Consider the following 22269-nt stretch of genomic DNA (forward strand, 5'->3'; position numbering starts at 1 on the left):
CTCACTTCTAAAATTAGGTTTTGTTGGGATGGCTAGGTGGCTCAGTGGTTAAGCATCTTTTGGCTCAGCACATGATCCGCCATCAGGGTCCCTGCAGGGAGCCTGCTTCTCCCTCTGCCTAGGCCTCTGCCTCTCTCTGTGTGTCTCTCATGAATAAATAAATAAACCTTTTTTTAAAAGATTTATTTATTTATTCATAGAGATGCAGAGAGAGAGGCAGAGACACAGGCAGAGGGAGAAGCAGGCTCCATGCAGAGAGCCTGACGTGGGACTCCATCCAGGGTCTCCAGATCACACCCTGGGCTGCAGGCAGCGCTAAACCACTGCGCCACCGGGGCTGCCCAATAAATCTTTTTTTAAAATTAGGTTTTGTGGGGATCCCTGGGTGGCCCAGCGGTTTAGCGCCTGCCTTTGGCCAAGGGCGCGATCCTGGAGTCCCGGGATTGAGTCCCACGTCAGGCTCCTGGCATGGAGCCTGCTTCTCCCTCTGCCTGTGTCTCTACCTCTCTCTCTCTCTATGTCTATCATGAATAAACAAATAAAATCTTTTTAAAAAATTAGGTTTTGCTTTTCCTGTTGACTTGTAGCTGTTCCCGACACATTCTGGATAAGCTGCTTATTGGATATATGACAAATATCTTCTACTTTGTGACTTGCCTTTCCACTCTTAATTTATACAGCTAAATCAAAGTTCTTAATTTTAATGAACATGAGAAAAGGCAAAATAATACATGTTGCTGTGAAAAAAAAAGACCCAATCCTCTGGGTCCATATATATATTCATTGATTTAAGAAACGTAGTTAACTGAATGGGACCCAGCTTTTGCTCAGGCCTTGGACTATAAACACAAAGTTACTCTCCTCAATTCCCTCAAAGCTTCAGATACAATGAATCATTGATTTAAAAACCAGTAATGTGCCCACAGTCTATCAAGTATATTTAGAAACGTTATTATAAATGATGAATGGCTTGCACACCAGCCCTTAAAAGTCCCAAAACAGCACAGCCCTGCACAACCAGCATTTGTATGGAGGTGCTTCCTTGGAAGAGATGTGCAGAGCACCAATGTGGGGTCCCAAGAATGTAGCTCAACTCCCCCCATCCCAGGGCCTCCAGAGATGAGTACCCCAACCTCAATAACCAACAGCAATTACCAGGAATCCCATCGTCCCACACAATCACTGAGCCTTCCTGGCTGGGATAGCAGGCAAGTGATCCAGATTTCAACAAAGTTCTGGCAAGGCTTACACACCCACGACCTCACTGATCACCTTGGCTCCTTGGTCCCAGACCTCTCCTTACGTCCACGTTACAGGCAGAGACAGATGACCTTGCTCACCCAAAACTGTGAAAGACCTTACAGAGAGGGGATAAGGGTGGTGGCACTTCTCAGAGTCGGGGTCCCTGAGCCTGTCTCGGCCCTTTTACTTGATCCCAGGGTGCTTTCATCCACTGTGTGCTGCCTGGGACAGCAGAACTTTCTCTGCTCCTCTGGCCCTAAGCAAACAGGACAGCTCTTTTGAGATGTTCTTTTAGGGAGTTTCACAGTTAGGAAACACCATTATCTTAGACTTTCCTTCCTTTATATTTCCTTCCTACCTTCTCCACCCTGCTTCCCCCACCACCACCCCCCAACACCCACCCAACACCCACCTAAACACCATGGCAAAATGATATTGTTTCTTTCCAGACACAAGGAGGCAAAGGATATATACTCCTGATGGGAAGTGTAAGAGTTGAGACTCTCAAGCCCAGGTTCCTGACCACTGCCTGTATTGAATCAGATCCTTTCAATCTGGCCAGCCCAAAAATAAAGGTAAAGAGGGCACCTGGGTGGCTCAGTGGCTGAGCACCTGCCTTCAGCTCAAGTCTTGATCCTGGGGTCCTGGAATCGAGTCCTGCTTTGGGCTCCCCACAGGGAGCCTGCTTCTCCCTCTGCCTATGTCTCTGTGTCTCTCATGAATAAATAAATAAAATCTTAAAAATAAATAAAAATAAAGGTAAAGAAACAGGGAAGAAAGTAGGGATGAAAAAGCTGCCCTGGGCCACGGAGGGAAAAGAAAAGAGATGTTGAGAACAAAGCAGTTTCCATGGATTCAGCCGCCCTCTATCCAGCCTGGAACCCAGGCTAGAAAAGATACCTGTGGGTCACAGCTCAAAGTCAGGCCAAATCGGATAAACAGGTAAGCCTGGTTATTCGGTCAAACTGGATGTGAGGCCAGAGGCTCATGACACCTCTTCCTTGAAAGAGGAAGTTCCTATGAAAATGATTCCAAAACTATATAAACGTCAAGCCCTTCAGCAGTATTTCCTCCTCTTGCTGGCAAAGCTGGGAGCTTTGGGACAGGTGATGGGACAGGAAAGAAGGACATTTTTCCCCCACTGTAGTAAAGCTACTCTAATGCAATGGCTCTGGGCTGGCTAAGAGTCCTCAAGGCCTTCTTACTCATTCCTGACATCGAGGGGGAAGCTGCTGGCATGCCCTTCCCGGCCGTGGGCAGCACCAAACCCAGACACAGCAGCACTCTGTCTCTGAGTGAGAGAGCCTCTTCTCAGCAAGGTGGGAGACAGCTTTATGACCACACGGGATTTCATTAAAGGAAAACAAAGTCCTTCCAATTAGGCTCTCCTGGCTTCCCTGGTTACCCAAACAGTAGCCTTTTGTTTCTAGAGGCTGGCTAAAATAAACCTAAGAACAAACAAAAAGAGATCATTCTGCTTCTCTATTAACCTGAAAATTGATTAAAACTCTCCTGAGGGTGCCTGGGTGGCTCAGTCAGTGGAGGGTCTGACTCTTGGTTTTGGCTTAGGTCGTGATCTTAGGGTTGCGGAATCGAGGCCTGTGACCAGCTCCAGGCTGAGTGTGGAATCTCTTTGGGGTTCTCTCTCTTTCCCTCTCCCTCTGCTCTTCCCCCCTGTTTGCTCTAAGATAAATAAATAATTTTTTTAAAAAATAAAAAAACAGGGATGCCTGGGTGGCTCAGTGGTTGAGCACCTGCCTTTGGCACAAGTCGTGATCCCAGGGTCTTGGGATCGAGTCCTGCATCAGCCTCCCCCCAACCCCCGGGAGCCTACTTCTCCCTCTGCTAATATCTCTGCCTCTGTCTGTGTCTCTCATGAATAAATAAAATCTTAAAAATAAAAAACAAACCAAAAAAACCCATAGCAGAACACAAGTGCATATGACTTTGTGAAAGGATTAGTCTTGAATTCCCTCAACTTAAAAAAAAAAATCTACTTTTTAAACAACATACAAAAACTCCCACAGCAGTAAACTATTTTAATTGCTTCTAGTTGTTACTGAAACCCTGCCTGGGCTAAGAAAATTTGAGTTGTTTCAATCATTTCCCTCCCACCCTCCTCTCCTTGATGGAGATCCTGCAAACTCCCTCCCCCCCCCCTTCCTGAACTATAACTCTGAAAGGAGTTCAAAGGGTAGGGGTCTCTGGAGGCAGAGAAGTCTCATTCTGCTCTTAAGGTCAGAAGCCTGTTTTCTAAAAACCCTATAAGCTATGCCACACAGGGCTGAATCTTGCCACCAACAGGCCAAAGAGTCCCTACAAAAGCCTTAAAGGCCCTGAAGATAAACAGTGCCTGTCCCTTGATCAGCAACACCCCTAGTGATATTCAAAGGAGAAGAGGATGTTTGCACTAAGTCTGAAGCTGGGCTGCCTTCCTTGAGAGGCATACAATCCTCAAAAAGAAACAATAGAGAAGATAAAATAGGCAGCTTCAAGTAGAAGATAAAGGATGAAATTTCAAAAGGCCAAGAGGAAAAACATCAAAACAAATTTCAAACACATCAAATCACATATTAAGTATCATCAAAACGACTCATTCCATTTTCTAAAAAATGGCAATTGCCACTGAACCAACACAATATCCAAAGTGTCCCTGTGTGGACAATCTCCTTCTTTTCTGCCTTTAAGAAATGATGCGTCAAGAGTTCAAATTTTCTGTTGTGCTACCTTGTGGAAATTTAATTCCTGGCCATCTACAGAGCATGACTTAGACAAATTCTCCTATAAAAATGTCATAGTATATGCCAAAAATCAGTAAATTGACTTAACAAGTCAGGGAAGTTCAAAGGATAAGATGGCATAAGCAAAATTTCAGCCTTCAAATATACTGAAAGCCTTACTGCTCAGGACCAGCAGAGTTTATTCATAATGTTTTGTTGACTTTTATTAATAGTAAATCTCTTGACGTGCATCTCCTACCAAATTAAAAGAGAAAATCCCACGAGAACTGAATTTTATGACATAGAGAAACAAAAAAGCTAGACTAGTTAAAAAGCTGACATGAAATCTTTAGATGAATTCTTTAACTGGTCTAATCTTTTCTATTTCACTATGCCATAACATGAAAAGAATATGAGCCCTCTTTTTTTTGGAGTCTGGGGAATTCAAGAATATATATTTACCCAACTGGTTAGAATAAGACAACGGAGAATAACAAGCATTCGAGTGAGAACTCACACAGCACTGCTGGGAAGATAGATGAATACAGCTGCTACAGAGATCTCTACCACAACAGAACTGTGTGCAGCCAATCTGGCAACTTCGTTTCTGGATGTGCACCCAACATAACTGTATACATATGTTCACCAGGACACATGCACAGACTTGTTCGTGACAGCACTGTTCATGCTGGTCGCAAACTGGGAACAACCCAATGTAAGTCTCCAGGACGATGGATAAACAGTGGTATATTCCCACTGCAGAACACAATCAAAAAATGCAAAGAACACTCCATTGCCACATAAGATCACATGGATCAATCCTACAAATACAACATGGAGAAGCCAGACACAAAAGGGTACACACTCTGCGATTCCACATATTAAAGTCTAAACACTGACAAAACTGACCTGTGATATTAGATGGACAGCCCAGGGGCGTGACACAAAGATGATCAGCTTGGGTCCATGGTTCTATTTGGGGGAAGGGAGATGAGCAAGCATTTGGCAGAAAAATGACTTGTAGAATCACCTAATAGGGACAGTCACCACCCCTAAAAAGGGCTACTCCTAAGGAGTTGTTTTGATAGGAAAGAGCTGTTGAGGAGGAAGAGGCGAGAAGGAAAAAGGGTCAGGAGGAAGATAGAAGGAGAATGAGAAAGAGGGAGGATGGATTCAGCTTGATTTCTACCTTTGCTCTCATTATTTTTTTCATATTTTCCCCAAGGTCAACAGGTGAACTAGTCAGAAAGACCAACAGAAATCTGAATAACTTTAGTCCAAAACGTAATGCAGATACCAACATATTTACATTCTAACCTCTAATCAAGTCAAAAATTATATACAAAGGAGTTTTATCTGCAATATACAACAATGTAAACCAACAAGAATAGAGGCTCTTGTGTGCTTCTCAGGGGATCAGATAATTATAAAAAGGGATTAGTATGTCTTCTGAGCGTTAAACTAAGCCCCGCTGCTCAATTCCATTAACTAATTAAAAAAAAAAAAAAAAAAACCTTCCAACAGGGTTCCTGACACTGAAATATATAACTGTTTCCAATTACCTGATTGCTCCTGTAATGAAAAAAGCATGAGGATACTTAGTTCTGATAGATTCTTCTGGTACACAAATACACAACTCAACAGTGTATCTGTTTTAAGATTCTTCATCAGTGAGAAAGCATTCATACTTGAAACATAAAGCTCAAGGAAGAAAAGAGGCAAACAGGTATCAGAGTTTAAAAGCCAAAGAGAAAATAAGAACCACTGGATTATGTCACCTGCTGTGCGCATCAGGGGACATGCTCTCGCAAGCAATTCACACATCTAGTGACTGGAGTGTTTTAATAAGAGCCTCTCTGTTAGGCCTCCTCGTAGACAGTTTTGTTCTTTTCCACTGCTTGAACATACACGCACACACTAAACAAACCTCATTTCTCCATGGCCTTGTCAAGTATGGAATGCTTTATTTAAAATTATAAAGGTAATTGAAAAAGAGAACTAAAAATAACAAGATAAAAATAATTGGGATATCTAATAAAACTGGGGAGAAGAAGAGAAAAGAGGTGGGGGTAATATTAATTCCCTTTCTTCCTTACTGGAGAATGAATGGAAACTGCCAAGTTTGTTGAAATCACGGGTATACTGTGGCAGTTTAAGAGGCTGCAAATGTGCAGACACTCTTCCCATCAAGTGGCAGGTCCATGTCCCCTGGAGTTGGAGCAGACTTTGTGATGGACGCAATCAATAGAGTTTGAGGAAAGGAAAGTCATGTAACCTCTGAGGCTAGGTCATAAAAGGCCAGGAAGCCTCCAACTGGTTCTCTGGAGGTATTCTAGCACAAGTTAATTGTATCTATCCATCTAGTATCTGAGGACGAGATTAACATTTAAGTCAGTGACCACTGGGTTAAGCAGACTGTTCTCCATAACACAGGTGGGCCTCATCCAATCAGTTGATGGTCTGGATAGGACAAAAAGATCAGCTTCCCCGAGCAGGACAGAATTCTCCAGCCGACTGTCTTTGGTCTTCACCTGCACTATTGGCTCTCCTGGGTCTCCACTCTGCTGGCTCACATTGCAGATTTTGGACTCACCAGCCTCCATAATCATGTGAGCCAACTACTTAACATACCTCTTTTTTCTATAAACATGCACACACCCTACTTGTTCTGTTGCTCCAAAGAACCCTGATTAACACATGAAGGGAGCTGGGGGCCTTGTGAGCAGACTTGAGTACCGATGGAAGTTGCCATGTGTAATAGACACTCTGGTCAACAGTCAACCCTGAGCCCCATCTCCCAGCCATCCCTGCCAAGGCACGAGGCATGGCAGCAAAGCCTCCTTGGACCCTCCAGGCCAGCCCATTCACCAGGTGGTTGCTACACAGAGATTGCACCACCACAAGGACACTCAGCCAAGCCATGCCCCAATCCCCGAGCCATGGAATCCATAACACCATGAAAGAATTGCTTAAGCCACTAAGGTTTGAGGTCATTTGCTCAATGACATCCACCAAAAGAACATACAACAACAATAACACACACACACAAAAAAACCCCACAGAGTTAACACCCCATAAGAGACTATAGCTGAACAGGAATCAGAGAGGAATGACAAGGTTTTTGTTTTCATTTTAAATGCTTGTTGTTGGCACTATTTTCTATACAAATATTACTTCAAAAATTTAAACAATTAAAAATTAAAGAAACAACAGTGGACATATTCAGCATTAATGGTGTACCAGGTAGTCTTTGAAGTGCTCTCTATGGTTTTTGTTTTCTTTTTAAAGATTTGTTTATTACAGAGAGAGTGTGCACACAGGAGGGTCAAAGGGAGGGGAAGAGAATCCCAAGCAGACTCTACACGGAGCGCGGAGCCTGACAAGGGCCTTGATCCCAACACCCTGAGATCATGACTTGAGCTAAAATCAAGAATTGGATACTCAACTAACTGAGCCACCCCAGTGACCCTCTAGCATTTTAACTCCCTTAATCCTCAGGTAATTCCATGAGAGGAGTGCTTTTGTCATCCTCGTTTTATGAACAGGGAACGGAAGCACAGAGAGGTTCAGTAACTGTGCCAAAAGTCACACAGCAAGCAACACAACCTATACTCACATCAGCCAATCTGGGCCCAGAGCAACATGTCCACAAAGATAACCAGGTTAGCCTGGCAGTAGGAAGCCACTAGACAAAGAGTATAATCTCAAGCTGCCAGTCACCTGAGTCTCCAAAGAGGTGACTGACCAAACTATTACATCAAGCCCTACCAGAAGCCTTTGCATTTTCAAAAGCTATGCCCTAAAATGCAATGCCCTTTGCTCTAATCTCCACCTGCCTACATTTTCCAAGGCCCGATCTCCTTAAATATCACAAAAACCGCTCAGCATTAATTTTTCCACCCTTTACATTTCCAGAATGGGCCATTAATAGCAAGTATTTCCATCCTTCTGCCTCCTACTATAATTCTCTTCCTATCTCCCCACTTGCTATGAACACCGTGAGGGTCTCCGGATTTCCTCACCAGGGTCTTGCATAGAAGTAGGAAAGTATTTATTATTTTCTAAAGGTAAGCTGATATTGGCTTACTCCACATGCAAGTTTAGGGAAATTTTTGCTGCATTTTATTTGAGAGGAAAGAGTGAGTTTAGAGCCATATAACCAGGCAATGCAGAAGCCCACTGCATGGTAATCTTTGGCAAGTATTCATAATGGAACCCCATGATGCTGACTTGAAAGTAAAAAAGTTTTCTCCCCAAAAGCTCTAATTATTTTTTTTTTTTTGCCTTCATGTTAGTTCACCAATTTTCACTATATTTCAGAAAAAGAATAAGATTGGCATCATTCCCACTGTCCAGAATGGGCTGTGTACTGTTCATCTCCCTTCCTGAGATAACTAACTGGTATTTTCTTCGGAGATATCTGCTCCCTCACCAATTTCTAAGGATCCCTTAAAGCTCAGCTCAAGTCTTACATTTCAGAGAAGCCGATCCTAACCATCCCGGCAAGAAAGACCTCTTTTGATTCAGAACTCACAGAAGCAGTCGATATCTGGGAAGTGAACTAAACACTCCGTTGTCACATGTAAGGATTCTGCCTAGATGCTACTTTTAATTTTTGTACATAATTTCTGGACAACCAGCTACTTAATGGATGATTCCTCTTATGCCCCCTAAAACTCCTAGCTTAGTACCTTTGCAAAAAAGCATAATATAAAGAAAAATCCCATGACTGGCAAATGAAGTTACAATAGTCCCATTTACACTATTTAAAAAGGGGGTATCAGGGTCAACTTCACTGTTACTTCGAGAGTTACATTTTAAACCAATTAGACACCTTTTTTGCAGGTAACATATTAGCCACTTAAAGGTTACTTTAAACAATTCTGTACTAGATTCAAGGACAGCTGGGTTCTGCCAGGTAGTAGTTCAACCACATGGACCCAGAGCCATAAAACGGAGAGTCTCTAGTTTATGAAATGACCCAAACAAGAGGGGGGGGGGGCGGAAACTATATGCACAAAGATGGTTTTTGTAGCAATATGTACAACTCCAAAAAATTAACACTCATTGCCGGTTGTGTGGCGGGGCTTATTAAATGGAAGCCTGTCCACGGGATTGTGGATGTGTGCAGGAATTTGAAAGTCACAGAGACTGAGCAATATTAAGACATACTGTTAAGAGAAACCAAATACCAAATTGACTATTATGACTTCATAAAAACAGGACCAGACATGGAAAAGCACCCAAAGTGAACACAACTGAAATAATCTGCTAGAATGGGGCAAATATGGGTCACCTTTTGTCCATCTGTGAAATCTAGAGTAAACTCTAGATTTACTGCTTTGGCAGTTTATTTTTATTTTTTTAAAGGTTTTATTTATTTAATCGAGAGAGAGAGAGAGAGAGACAGAGGCAGAGACACAGGCAGAGGGGGAGAAGCAGGCTCCATGCAGGGAGCCTGACGTGGGACTCGATCCGGGGTCTCCAGGATCACGCCCTGGGCTGAAGGCGGCACTAAACCGCTGAGCCACCCGGGCTGCCCTGCTTTGGCAGTTTAAAACAGGACAGAACTCTCACATCCTGCTTGAAGAAGTATTAACCATACAACCGCTTTGGGATGTTTCGCATGATCTTCTAAACTGAAGAGTCTAGAACTCAGCATTTCTACTCTTATGCATATACCCTAAGCAAATGTGTACAAGTGTATCAAGACATGTGCTACAATGTTCACAGCCACACTACTGGCCATAGTAAAAATTCGGCAACCACTCAAACGCCCATCAACCCTAGAACAGATAGATAATTTGGGGCATAGTCACACAATGAAATATTGCACAGTAAAGATAATGACTGAATTAGAGCCACGTGCAACACTGCTAAGTCTCACCAAATCACTTTGGTGAGAAAGAAGCCAGATTGAAAAACAAACGAACAAACAAAAAACATACTAGATTATACCACACACATAGAACATGAACAAAATTGATCTATGCTGGGACACTGGTTACCATGGGAAGAAAAAGTGGTGGGAAAAGAGCAGGAGTATTCTGCAGTCTGGCGACATTCAGTGTCTTGATCTCAGTGCGAGTTATAACCTTACGTTCACTGTGAAAATTCATCACACTGTACACTTACGATTGGTATGTATGCTATAGTTTAACAATTACTTAAAACAAAAAACAGATGGCATAAGCTAAGCCACCCATGCCACAGAGGCATAAAATGTCCCACAACATTTGAAACCAACTTGGCTTCTCTGATTGCAGGGCCAAAGAGAAGTGTAAAGATGGTTGTGTCATTTGGGCTGCTTCAACTCTGCTCACCAGTGATTTTTTTTTTTAAACATGCACAAATAATCGAACAGCTGCCTGAGTGGTGTGTCTATAATTTCTCCCTGAGATCCCCCTTGCTGCTTCTGAACCTGTTTGCCCTACAGGCCTCTGCTCCCACAAGCAATTGCCTGTGTCAGCCTTGCTCCTACCTCCTCCCCAATTCCTTGAATTTCCTCAGCTACACCCTCGCCCATCCTCCCCCTCCTCCCTGGACTTAGGAGGCTAATGCAAGAACACATCAGCTCGTGGCACTATTTGTGAGCAAATGCTGACATTCACAAAACGAACCTAGGTCTTGACTGTATCGATTCTAGTGGCCATTTGCCTGTGGTTTCTTTTCTTTGGGCCAGTTTGGATGATTTAAAACAAAACTATTTTTAAAACCTTGCTCCTTTTTGCTCTATCATTTTTCCCACTGAAACAAACACACACACACACACACACACAGAACAGAACTCACTTTTTCTGAGGTGGAACCTCCACTAGAAGGGTTTGTGAACTTCACAAAGTGCCCCAAAGCACCCCTGTGCCCTCCACCCCATCTGGGGGATAAAATGCATCCCTCATGGAAGTGCCTCTTTAGGAGACCATCACTCTGCCACTGGCCCCTTCTCCTGCATCCTTAGACACTAATCTCACCACAGGACAGCCCCTACTTAAATTTTCTTCCACCGCCTCATGGGCAGCACCTTCCCTCAAATTCATTAACTAAAAAGGGTCTGAAGTTAATAATCTCTCAATTTCTAATTCAATCTGGGAAAAACCACACCTTAAAATGAAGGAAGGAGGCTGCGGGAGGGTGAAATGAGGCATTACTGCTAATGGGGATGGGGTTCCTTTGGGAGGGTGACGAAAATGTTCTGGAATCAGTGATAACCGTGTGACTTCGTGAATACACTAAACACCACGGACTTGAACACTTTAAAAGGGTGCATTTAGGGCATGTGTATTACATCTGAGTCTTAAAAATAAGTACAACGCGGGAGTGCCCCACTTTCTGGTAGTGAAAGTTGGATGAAAGGAACAATTAGCAGCTGAGCAGCTAAGCATCACCTAAGAAATCAAGTTGGCTAAAACCACGAATTGAAAGAAGAGGAAGCAGGTTCTGATTTCCCCCAACTCGGACGCGGGGCAGCGAGGCCGGCGAGAAACCGCGCAACCGCGCACGGGTCGGCCGCCCCGCCTCGTGGGTCTCGGGCCGTCGCCCCGGGACGTCTCACTAATTAACAGGAGAGACGAAGCTCGCGGGGACGAGGTGCGGGCGGCCCGCGCTGGGGGACGCCCCCGAGGGTTCCCGTCGCGCCTCACCCCGGGGCCCGGCGGCTCCCGCAGACTCGCAGGACCCCCGCGAGGAGCCGCCTCCGAAAGCTCCCCGGGGCCCAGGGGCAGCGCGGAGGGCGCCAGCGGCGGCGGCTGCCCGGGGCGCGGGACCCCCGAGTGCGCCCAGGTGGCGCGGGGCAGGGGGCGTCGGGGACCCGGCGGCTCCGGGGCGCTCGCAGCCTCCGCGGACCTGACGCCGCGCTGGCCCGGGGCGCGCCCCCGCCCTCCCCCTCCGCCTCCCCGTCCCCGTCCCTCCGCCTCCCCCTCCCTCCCCCCGACCCCGCCGACCCCGCCGGCCGCGGCCGGAGCCAGCGCCGAGTCGGCGCAGGGCGGGCGAGCGAGGCCACCTGCCGCTCCGGGACGCAGGGACCAAGGGAGCGGAGCGGAGCCCAGAGCGCCCCCGGAGCCGCCGCGGGGAGGTCCGCACCGGGTGGCGGGCAGGACCGGCCCCCAGGGCGCCCAGGCGCCCCCGCCCGCACTTTCCCGCGGCCCGGCGCCGGCAGGGCCCCAAGCAACCCCTGGCACCGCGACCCCGGGCCCGCCCCGAGGCCGCCGGGGGGTGGGGGGGGCCGGCGAGCGCGAGCCCGCGGGGTGCCCTGGCCCCCGGCGCGCGCCGAGTCCGCCTGCCCGCGCCCACCCCGCCGGGCCCGGGGCGCAGCGCGGCGCCGCCTCACTCACCTCCGGGCGCGCTCCCCGACCTGCGGCTCCGCGCCCGCCGGGCTCCCGGACCTCGGCGGAGGGGGCGGGGCGCGGGGGCGGAGCCGGCGCCCGAGCAAGCGCCAGAATTAAACCCCGAGACGGGCTGCGGCTCTCGGGCCCCCGCCCCCGCGAGGGCGAACCAGCCGGGGGAGGCCGGCCAGCCGCGCGCCCGGGGAGGGGGGGACGGAGCGAGGGAGGGACCCCCTCCCCCGGCGGCTCCGGAGACCTCCGGGGGCCCCGCGCGGCGCCGCGCTCCTTTGTACCCCGGGACCCGGCCGGCGGGCTGGCCCCACTGCGCCTGCGCGCCGCCCCCACCCCGCCGGGCCCGCGAGGCACCTTCGCGCACCTCCGCCCCCGCCCGCCCCCGGAGCGCCCGGCAGGGGAGCGCCCTCCGCGCCGCCCGCTCCCGCCGCCCGCGTGTGCCCGGCTTCCCCCGGGGGAGGGCAGACGTGCATCCCCCGCCCCCCGGGAAACTCGACTCGGTCGCCCCCGATCGTCCCGACCCGGAGGGACCGCGGCTAATATCCCCGCCCGCCTGCAGCGCGGCTCGCTGCCCCCCCCCTCCGCTGGGGGACTGCGGCGCTGGGGTCGCTTGTGGCCCCAGGTGGTCTCGCAGGGCCCCCGCTTCCGGCAGGTGCCCGAGCAGGACCTCCCGCCGCCTTTCCCAGGGCCCGCTCGGCCGCAGGACAGGGGGGGGGGCGGGGAGCAGAGTCCAGAAGCGCGCAGTGCTGGGGGACCCCGGGCGGGGAGGCGCAGGGCCCGCCGCGGGAGCCGAGAGCCAACTAGGAAGTCAGGCTCCGATTCAGAGCAGCCGCAGCTGGGAGAGAGAGGGGGACAGAGAGATGTGAGTGGAGGTTGGGAGACGGTGGCTCCAGTCCTCTTTCAAATGAAAATGGTTTGAATAAACCGGACAGAAGAACCAACTTTATAAAACCAAGTGTAACTGAGACAGACACAACAACAACAAAAACCACCACCAATAACAAAAAACCACTGATGCCAGCTCTCCAGTGGATCACCGGTTTTCTTGAGGGCGTTAGGGCCCCCACCCCCAACCCCACCTCTCCAGCAGAGCACACACCAGCAAGGCCCCGTACACTGGGCACAGTTATTTTGCAAGTAGGTTAAAGTGAGGAGTCGTCAAACCTCAAAAAGTGAAATGCTGGTCCTTGGGAGGAAGAAGCTGTGAAATCAGTGCTGCTCTGTGTGTTCAGGCAAAGCCCGCCTGCTAATTCCTGAACTGATGGCCCTGACTGTTAAAAGGACAGGCAACAAGCAGCTCAAAGATACGTGGGACAACATTATATGGTCTCATTCATTTGGGGAATATAAAAAATAGTGAAAGGGAATAAAAAGGAAAGGAGAAAAAATAAGTGGGAAATATCAGAAAGGGAGACAGAACACGAAAGACTCCTAACTCTGGAAACGAACTAGGGGTGGTGGAAGGGGAGGAGGGCGGGGGGTGGGGGTGACTGGGTGGCAGGCACTGAGGTGGGCACTTGACGGGATGAGCACTGGGTATTATTCTGTATGTTGGCAAATTGAACACCAATAAAAAATAAATTTATTAAAAAAAAGATACGTGGGGTGGGGGGGACAAGGAAAGCGCATCAGTCCTTTTGCAGCTCATGGGAGAGGGGGGCAGTGAGCAAACTCCTCCTTCTGGGCCTGTTTCTTCATCCGTAGAATAGGGCATATGGGTTTAGTAGATCTCTACCCTCTCTCTGCCCCATGTGCACAATTCTATGAAAAGAATCTTTATCCCCCAAGTGATTAGGAGTAAAAGGGAGAATGGTGTTGGGGGGCTCCTGCATGCACACAGTGCTCTCCATCCTGTGTTTTTCTTTCATTATATTTACTCAGTGAGTATTTATTCCACAGGCCCTGAAACATAGTCAAACCGAATCGGTCAAAAGTAAGGCAGACTCTGAATTTTTTTTTTTTGGTGGATTTGTATTTGAAAATTTCCTTCATTTTTAGTCCTTTTTCTGCTGAGATGCAATTCACACACCATAAAATTGACTCTTAAAGTTTAAAGTTTGGTGGTTTGGAATATACTCATAGTCCTGTAACCACTGCCACTCCCTAATTCCAGAACACTTTGATCAGTTCCAACAAGGAACCCCACACCCATCAGCAGTCACTCCTCAGTTGTCCCCACAATGAGCCCCAGGCAACCACTAATCTGCCCTGTCTCTAGGAATTTGCCTTTACTGAACATCTCACATAAGTGGAAACATACAATATGAAGGCTTTGTGTCTGGCCTCTTAAACTGGACATAGTATTTTGCAGAGTTCATCCACACTGTAGCTTGTATCAGTGCTCCTTTTTATAGCTGAATAATATTCCCTTGTATTGAGAAAACCACATCTTTGTTTTTCCATTCATCCTCTGGTGGACATTGTGGATTGTTTCGACTTTTTGGCTCTATGCTGCCCTATGCTGCTATGAACGATCATTGTACCAGTTTCTGTGGAAGAATGATTTCATTTCTCTTGGGTCTATATCCAGGGGTAGAATTTCTTGCCCATGTGGTAACTCTATGATTAACTTTTCAAGGAATTGAAAAACTTCCAAAGTGATCATACTATCTTACCTTCCCATTATGACAGTTCTGATTTCTCCAAACCCTTGCCCATGGTCATTGTCACCTTTTTCATTATATATATTCTAGTGGATGTGAGGTGGTATCTCATGGTTTTAATTCATGTTTCCCTAATGACCAATGATGCTGAGTATCTTTTCATATCCTTTTTTGGCCATCCATATATCCACTGTGGAGAAATGTCAGTTCTGATCCTTTGTCCATTTTTACACTGGATTATGTGTCTTTGTATTGTTGAGTTGTAAAGAGTCTTCTATCTGCTAAGGAATACTAGTCCTTTATCTGGTATATGATTGGTAAATATATTCTCCCATTCTGTGGATTGTCTTTTCACTTTTTTGATAATGCCTTTTGAAGCACAGACATTTTTTGTTTTTTTTTTTTTAATTTTTATTTATGATAGTCACACAGAGAGAGAGAGAGAGGCAGAGACATAGGCAGAGGGAGAAGCAGGCCCCATGCACCGGGAGCCCGACGTGGGATTCGATCCCGGGTCTCCAGGATTGCGCCCTGGGCCAAAGGCAGGCGCCAAACCTCTGCGCCACCCAAGGATCCTGACATTTTTTATTTGATAGTTATCTTTTCATGCTCTAACATACACTAACAATGTTATAAGTTAAAACTTAGTAGTTTTTCAGACTATAAAAGTAATGCATGCCCATTATTAGAAAAAAAAACTTTGGGAAAATATGAAAAGGATAAATTAGGAATAACAATCATTTATGGCTCTATCACCTAGATACAGTTACTTCAGATTGTGGCATATTTCTATCAGGCCCGTTTTAAATACACATTATTTATTTGCTATCACACCGTGATGTCATGTGGCCCTGTACCCTACACTTGGGGTCATAATGAGAACGGTCTCCCCGTGTTTTGAACATTCTCCTCACTCTCCTTAAAACCAATGTCTCCTGTGCCCATTCCCTCAGGATTCAGTTAAGCTATCTGGTATATTAATAATAAACACTACCAGGAGTTATACAGGCTTTGCAGTAAAAGGGCATCTGCCCTGGTTCTGAGGTATATACCCCGTCAGACCATTGGCATGGTGGACCTTCATGTCATGCAATTAGTCTTCTGCCGTATATAGGGAATTGTGTGCAAGTAGCGGCAGCCAACTCTTTTACCTCCCTATCACTCAAGCTTTTTGTCTGTAAAATGGAAATAATATCAACCTCACATCACCATAAGGATCAAACCCCCCAGAATGAGTTGGACCAGAATGGGCCTTGGGTATGCTGCAGGTAGGAATATGGCGCCCTGAAGGTCCCAGGCATTCAAGCCAAATGAGGTGCATGGCAGCAAAGAGATAAATCAGGAAAGAGCAAGGAAGACTGCTGGGCCAAGAGGTCACCAAAGTAACACTAGTCCTTTGGGACGGGTAGAACTGAGAATCCTTTCTCATCCTCTTCTTTATTTCATTCTTTTAAAAGATTTTATTTATTTATTCATGAGAGACACACACACACACAGAGGAGAGAGACACACAGAGACAGAGACAGAGAGGCAGAGACACAGGCCGGGGGAGAAGTAGGGTCCATGCAGGGAGCCCAACGTGAGACTCGATTCCGGGTCTCCAGGATCACGCCCTGGGCCGAAGGAGGCGCTAAACCACTGAGCCACCTGGACTGCCCTCACTGACACTTTTCTTTAAGTTTTTGTCATTCTTAAATGTTTTAGAGATATTTGGAGATATTTCCTCAAACACTTTTAGGGAAAGTGTTTTGTCTGTTTTATGTCCAATTATTAAAGAGAAGTCATAGTGGCAAGAATGTGTGTGTGCATGTGGGCATGTGATGGAGTGTGTATGTGCAAACATGGACACAAGTGAGTCTCCCTCAAAGAAAAGGTAAATGGGGTAAGGGGGGTGTATTGCGCAGTTGAGACCACTGGATTCACCGCCTGTATGGATCCTTTTCCAAGGCCAACCTTGGAGGTTCTAGATTTTATTAAGGGAAGCTATATGTCTCTCCCCTTTGCTCAGTTCCTACCGCCACTAAGGAGTCTTCTTGCTGAAGAACATTTATTAATATTACAAAACCCTAGTCCATGACTCAAAGTCTGGAACACTTACCTATTGCCAGTGGTTCTTTGTGGTTCTCTGTTCCAAAACAGCACTCCAACCTCCCTTGCTGGAGAAAGCTAAAATAGAGAAGCAGAAGGGAATGGCCCATAGAACCAGCTCTGCTTCTTTCTAGTTCCAAAGCTCACAACCCAGACTTCACTAGTTTGCCATTTAGTTATAAGGATTATGAAACTGAGGAAATGATTGTAAAATAATCTAGTTGCTGTGTCAGAAAACATGGAATTATTATCTAAATCTAGAAAGAAAAGAAGTTATGGCAGCCTACAACATGATAGCCCCACATTCTGGTTCCTGGAAATTACTGCCTGAAAGGTAATGAACACATTGATTCATTTGCTTTATTTGGCAAAGTCAGTTAGGGTTTAGTCGGCACTAAGCTGAAACCCTGGATGAACAAGTTTTCTATACTGCAGAAGGACATAACCCCAAGTTCAGAAAAATTCGAGCTAAGGGTAATCTTTATTCATAATAATCATCTTCATTACATTCTTGTTACTAATATAAAATATTTATAGAGTATTCAAAAGGCACATGACATTCTCATAGGTTTCTAACTAGAGAGATTATGTGTACAAGCCTTTCCCTGCAGACCCACTATATTTAGGACATTTACTTATTTAACAAATATTTCTTGGAGGCCTACTGTGCCCAAAGCACTGAGTTAAGTTTTATTTATTTTTTTGAGATTGTATTTATTGTTCATGAGAGATACAGAGAGAGGCAGAGACGTAGGCAGAGGGAGAAGCAGGCTCCCTGGAGAGAGCCTGATGCAGGACTCGATCCCAGGACCCCAGTATCATGTCCTGAGCCAAAAGCAGATGCTCAACCACTGAGCCACCCAGGTGTCCCCAGAGTTAAGCTTTGCAAAGGACACAAAGATGAAGAAACAGAAGAAAGTACCTGTAGTTTGGAGGAGTTAACACATGTACAAACTTCCCTGTAATATAAAAAACTTTGGCTTGAAAGAGGTATAAAGTATCATCATGAATTTAATTTCAGTAATTGGTAACACTTACTGAGAGCCTCATTGTCTTGCAAGGCAGGCATGATGATTATTCACATAGCAGAAATGAAGACAGGGAGGTTCAAGTAGCCACAGGAAGCCACAGTGCTAAGTGGTGGAGGCAGGATTCGAACCCAGGTTGCAAAGGCACAGAGTCAGAATTCACCACTCCGGTCGCTTTCAGCTAGTACACCGTGTGCACTGCGTTGGACGTGTCTTGTGTTGTTGTTCGTATTTGTTTCAGTCATAATAGTGATACCTTGCACTGAGTCATTGTCACTGAAACACTGTCTCCTTTGGGAAGGAAATCCTGCCCTGGTGACTTTTTGACCTTGACCTCAGCACCATTCTCTAACCCGGGAGTTTTCAACCAACCAAGTGGTCTCTTGAGCCTGGCTGCTGTTTCATCAAACAGACTTTGAATAGCAGATGAAAATGAAGGTCCTCTGAGTGCAGCTGAATGGGGAGTGGCATCTTCCATGGGTGCTAGGGTGACTGAGAGGATGGAAGGAGGCTGCCCCACATTCAAGTGAGGGTTAGCACAGCTGAAACCTAATAAGGAGCACCGATGTCAAGACAACCTCATTCTTGTCGCTAAAGAAGTGCTAACCTTCCCCCCAGTGGCAGGGCTGCCTCTAGTTCAATAGATGGATGACCGTGAACCTGATGCGGTGTTAGAGGTGACCGTGTTTACTGTTCCTTGATAGGGTAAGCACAGCTCCCTATATCATATATTATCTTTTTTAAGGTGAAAGACGGCTTGCAGACCTGGTGGTCCTCCGAACCTTGTCGGGAAGGCTGGGAAAGTCAAACGATGGGCACCAGAACCAACCACGCTGGGGAAATGGTGCTCCCTGCTTGGAGGATCTGGTTACGTCAGAACCTTTCAATGAATGCCACATTCAAGAGACCCGGGATGTGTAACGTGGTGATGCATTTCAACAAAGAGGGGCGTAGTCAACTTTTTCCTTCCAGCCACAATGGTGGAGTCTGACAAAGCACAGTCGGAGGGGAGGAGAACACTGAGACAGGAGGCAGACATGCAGAGTTGGGAGGTCAATGGCTTTGGTTCAGGGACACCCTCCCTGAAATTCTGCTTTGAGACTTGGAGCCAAGGCAAGGATTTTTTTCTCCCCAAGGTTTTATTGTTTATTGTCATTCCTGTATTTCTCCAGGAAGCACACAGAATTCTAGAAAGCCATTGTCATTATTATCTTACCAGTGACATTGACCCAGCTCCTTTGTACTCACAGTCTTAGGTCAGCCTAGAGGGCAGCTCTCTTACCTACCCTGTGCGAGAGTTCGGGTTCCATACCTGGGTAGTCTGGGTGCCTCAGGAGGACTCGGCCCCTCTGTGTTGTCCATCTTTCAAGTACCTCAGGGCAGGGACTTAGTCCATGGGACTCTCAGGACACTGGCCAGCTCATGGACACTACTTTTTTTTTTTTTTTACGGCACTACTTTTGTTGTGCCAGTTATTTGGAAAACTGAAAATAACTCAAATGTCTTATAATCAGGAACGTCTGAGATGATGTGACATAGCAATAATGAAGAATGCTACAGAGCAAGTAAAGAATCTAAGAATGTTGCAATCTCTTGGTACATATGAAATGACTCTGAGGGGGGAATCAAACAATACATTGGTATATATATATATATATATATATATATATATATATATATATGGTTTGAGACAACAAGTATTGATCATCTCACCCAGTGTCCGTGGTTCAGGAATCTAGGAGCTGCTTTGGTGGATGTTTCTGGCTCAGGAGCTCTCAGGATGTGGCCATCAAAATATCAGCGAGGGCTGCTGTCATCTGAAGGTTGACCACGCCCATTGGATCCACTTCCAAAAAGGCTCTGACTCACATGGTCCTTGGCAAAAGGACTCAGTTCCTTGTCATGTAGACCCCTCCATAGGGGGCGCCTCTCCATTGGGCTGCTCATGACAGGACAGCTGGCTTCCCCCAGAGAAAGTGATGATTAAGAGAGAGAGAGAAAGAAAGATCAAGATCATAGTGGCAATGCCTTTTTAATCTTAAAAATGACGTGGCATCACTTCTGCCATATTTATGGTCACATAGACCAACTCTGATACAATATGGGAGGGGACCATACACGAGTCTGAATCCCCAGACACGAGATCATGAGGGATAATCTCAGAGGTTGGCTCAAAGGCCATTGTTGCTCAAAAGCATGTTTTAGTTATTCAATATACGTTTTGAATATACATCAAAATAGGTATTCCAGAAGACCCAATTCTCCTGATTATACTTTTCAAGAAATAACAATGGTATCTATTTAGTACTTCCTGGGTGCCAAGCACTATATCCAGATTTTACATGGACCTTCCCTACAACCTTCACAGCTTAAAAGGAGGCACTTTGAGTGATCTCATTTCACACATTTCAGAGCCAGAACCCAAAGCACAGAGGTTAAGTACCTTGCCCCAGGTCAAGGAAGCCAGAACAGGAACTCAAATCTATTGATTTTAGCACATCTATCTTCACCAAGCTGTGCTGATTCCCCTGGTCACAGTTTTGTGAGGTAAATCTCAAACCTAACGATGCTTTACAAGAGCCATCATTCCAAGTGGGTAGTTGAGGATGACCCTGCAAACACAGAGTGAATAAACTAAGACTCAAGTTCACAGTTAGGTTCATGGGATGTCTCATCATGATTAAGACAGTAACAGTGACTGGGTCTTCTCTCTTCCTATGATCTTCCCTCTCTCTACTCTGGCTACACTGGCCTCCCCACTGTTCTTGGAACACTTCTGGCATGCCCCTGCCTTGTGTCTTTTATGTCTGATGTTTGTCTTCTCATCCCCCAGATCAGTATGGCTCCTTTTATCACCTTCTTTTCCCAAATGCCACCTTGCCAGCAAGGCCCACTGTTACCGTGCCACTTAAAATGACCACTCCAAATATGGAAATATCCCAGATGTCCATTGACATATGAATGAATAAAGAAGAAGTGATAGATATAGATATATAGATAATGGAATATTACTAAGCCATAAAAAAGAATGCAATCTTGCCATCTGCAATGATATAGATGGAACTAGAGGATATTATGCTAAGTGAAATGAGTCAATTGGAGAAAGAGAAATATCATATGATTTCACTTAAGTGGAATTTAGGAAACAAAATAGATGAACATAGGGTAAGGGAGGGGAAAATAAGATGAGATCAGAGAGGAATACAAACCATAAGAGACTCTGAACTCTAGGAAACAAACTGAGTCTTGCTGGAGGGGTGGTGGGTGGGGACATGGGGTAACTAGGGGCTGGGCATTAAGGAGAGCACTTGATATAATGAGCACTCAGTGTTATAAGCAACTGATAAATCACTAAACTCTACCTCTGAAATTAATAACACACTCTATGTTAATTGATTTTAAATTTTAAAAAAGAAGAGAAAAAAATGACCACTCCACATTCCTTAATCCCACCTTCCTTCCCCTATGATCCTTTCCGATAGAGTTCATCACCATCCATGTCCTACAAAATTCATTTATTTAGGACGCTTATCTTTTTCTCCCTATTCCCAGGATATAGTCTCCACCAAGGCAAGGCTCTAGGTCTGTCTTGTTCACTGACCCCTACTTTGTTCAGTGAGGATCCCTAGCACTTAGGGACGGTCTTTGTACACAATATATATCCAACATTAACTATGTGTTTCTAGAGAGTTGTTTCCTCTCAATAAACATTTTACACCTGTTGCCACGTGTATTCATGCTTCAACCAGAGGAGATGTATCAGACATTTTTAGAAACAGCAAACACTCTGGAAACAGAAGATGCTCTTAACTTAGAAGAGAGATAAACCAGGTCACCACTCCGATAGTGGCTTATCCCTCTGTCAAGTGACCCTATGAAACGTGAATGTTTACTTTTGACGTTAGAAAAAGTCAGTGAAGAAATGACATTTCATAATGATTGAAATGAAAGAACTTCCTTCCTTTATTTCATCTGGGTAATCTATTAACTTTGAGTATGTTTTGTTTCCCCAGACATAGAGGCATTGTTTGACAGAAGGTCACCATTCAGTCGGACTTGGCTCAGGTCTACCTAGAACTATTAACTAAAATCCTGGTCACCTCAGAATGCCAATTTACTAACTGACAATATATTCAACGAAGGTCTTGGTGATATTTTTTTTTCTTCAAACCAACTGCACATATCAGCTATAGAAGTATAGATCCTTGCTAAGTGCTAGTCATCATACCAAATGATCTCAAATACTTTCAGCAAC

At 45.9% G+C, this 22269-nt stretch overlaps 1 protein-coding gene across 2 annotated transcripts in view; it reads right to left on the reverse strand.

Moving 5' to 3' along the window:
• KANK1 (KN motif and ankyrin repeat domains 1) overlaps positions 1-12422 on the reverse strand; it is a 205924-nt gene extending 193502 nt beyond the window's left edge. For both annotated transcript variants that reach the window (XM_072761864.1, XM_072761850.1), the window contains exon 1: positions 12293-12422. The gene's annotated coding sequence lies outside the window, so the exon portion shown is untranslated. The remainder of the gene's footprint in view (positions 1-12292) is intronic.
• Positions 12423-22269: the final 9847 nt, after the last annotated feature.

This window comes from Vulpes vulpes, chromosome 1 (assembly GCF_048418805.1).
Source record: "Vulpes vulpes isolate BD-2025 chromosome 1, VulVul3, whole genome shotgun sequence".
NCBI classification, from domain to species: Eukaryota; Metazoa; Chordata; class Mammalia; order Carnivora; family Canidae; genus Vulpes; species Vulpes vulpes.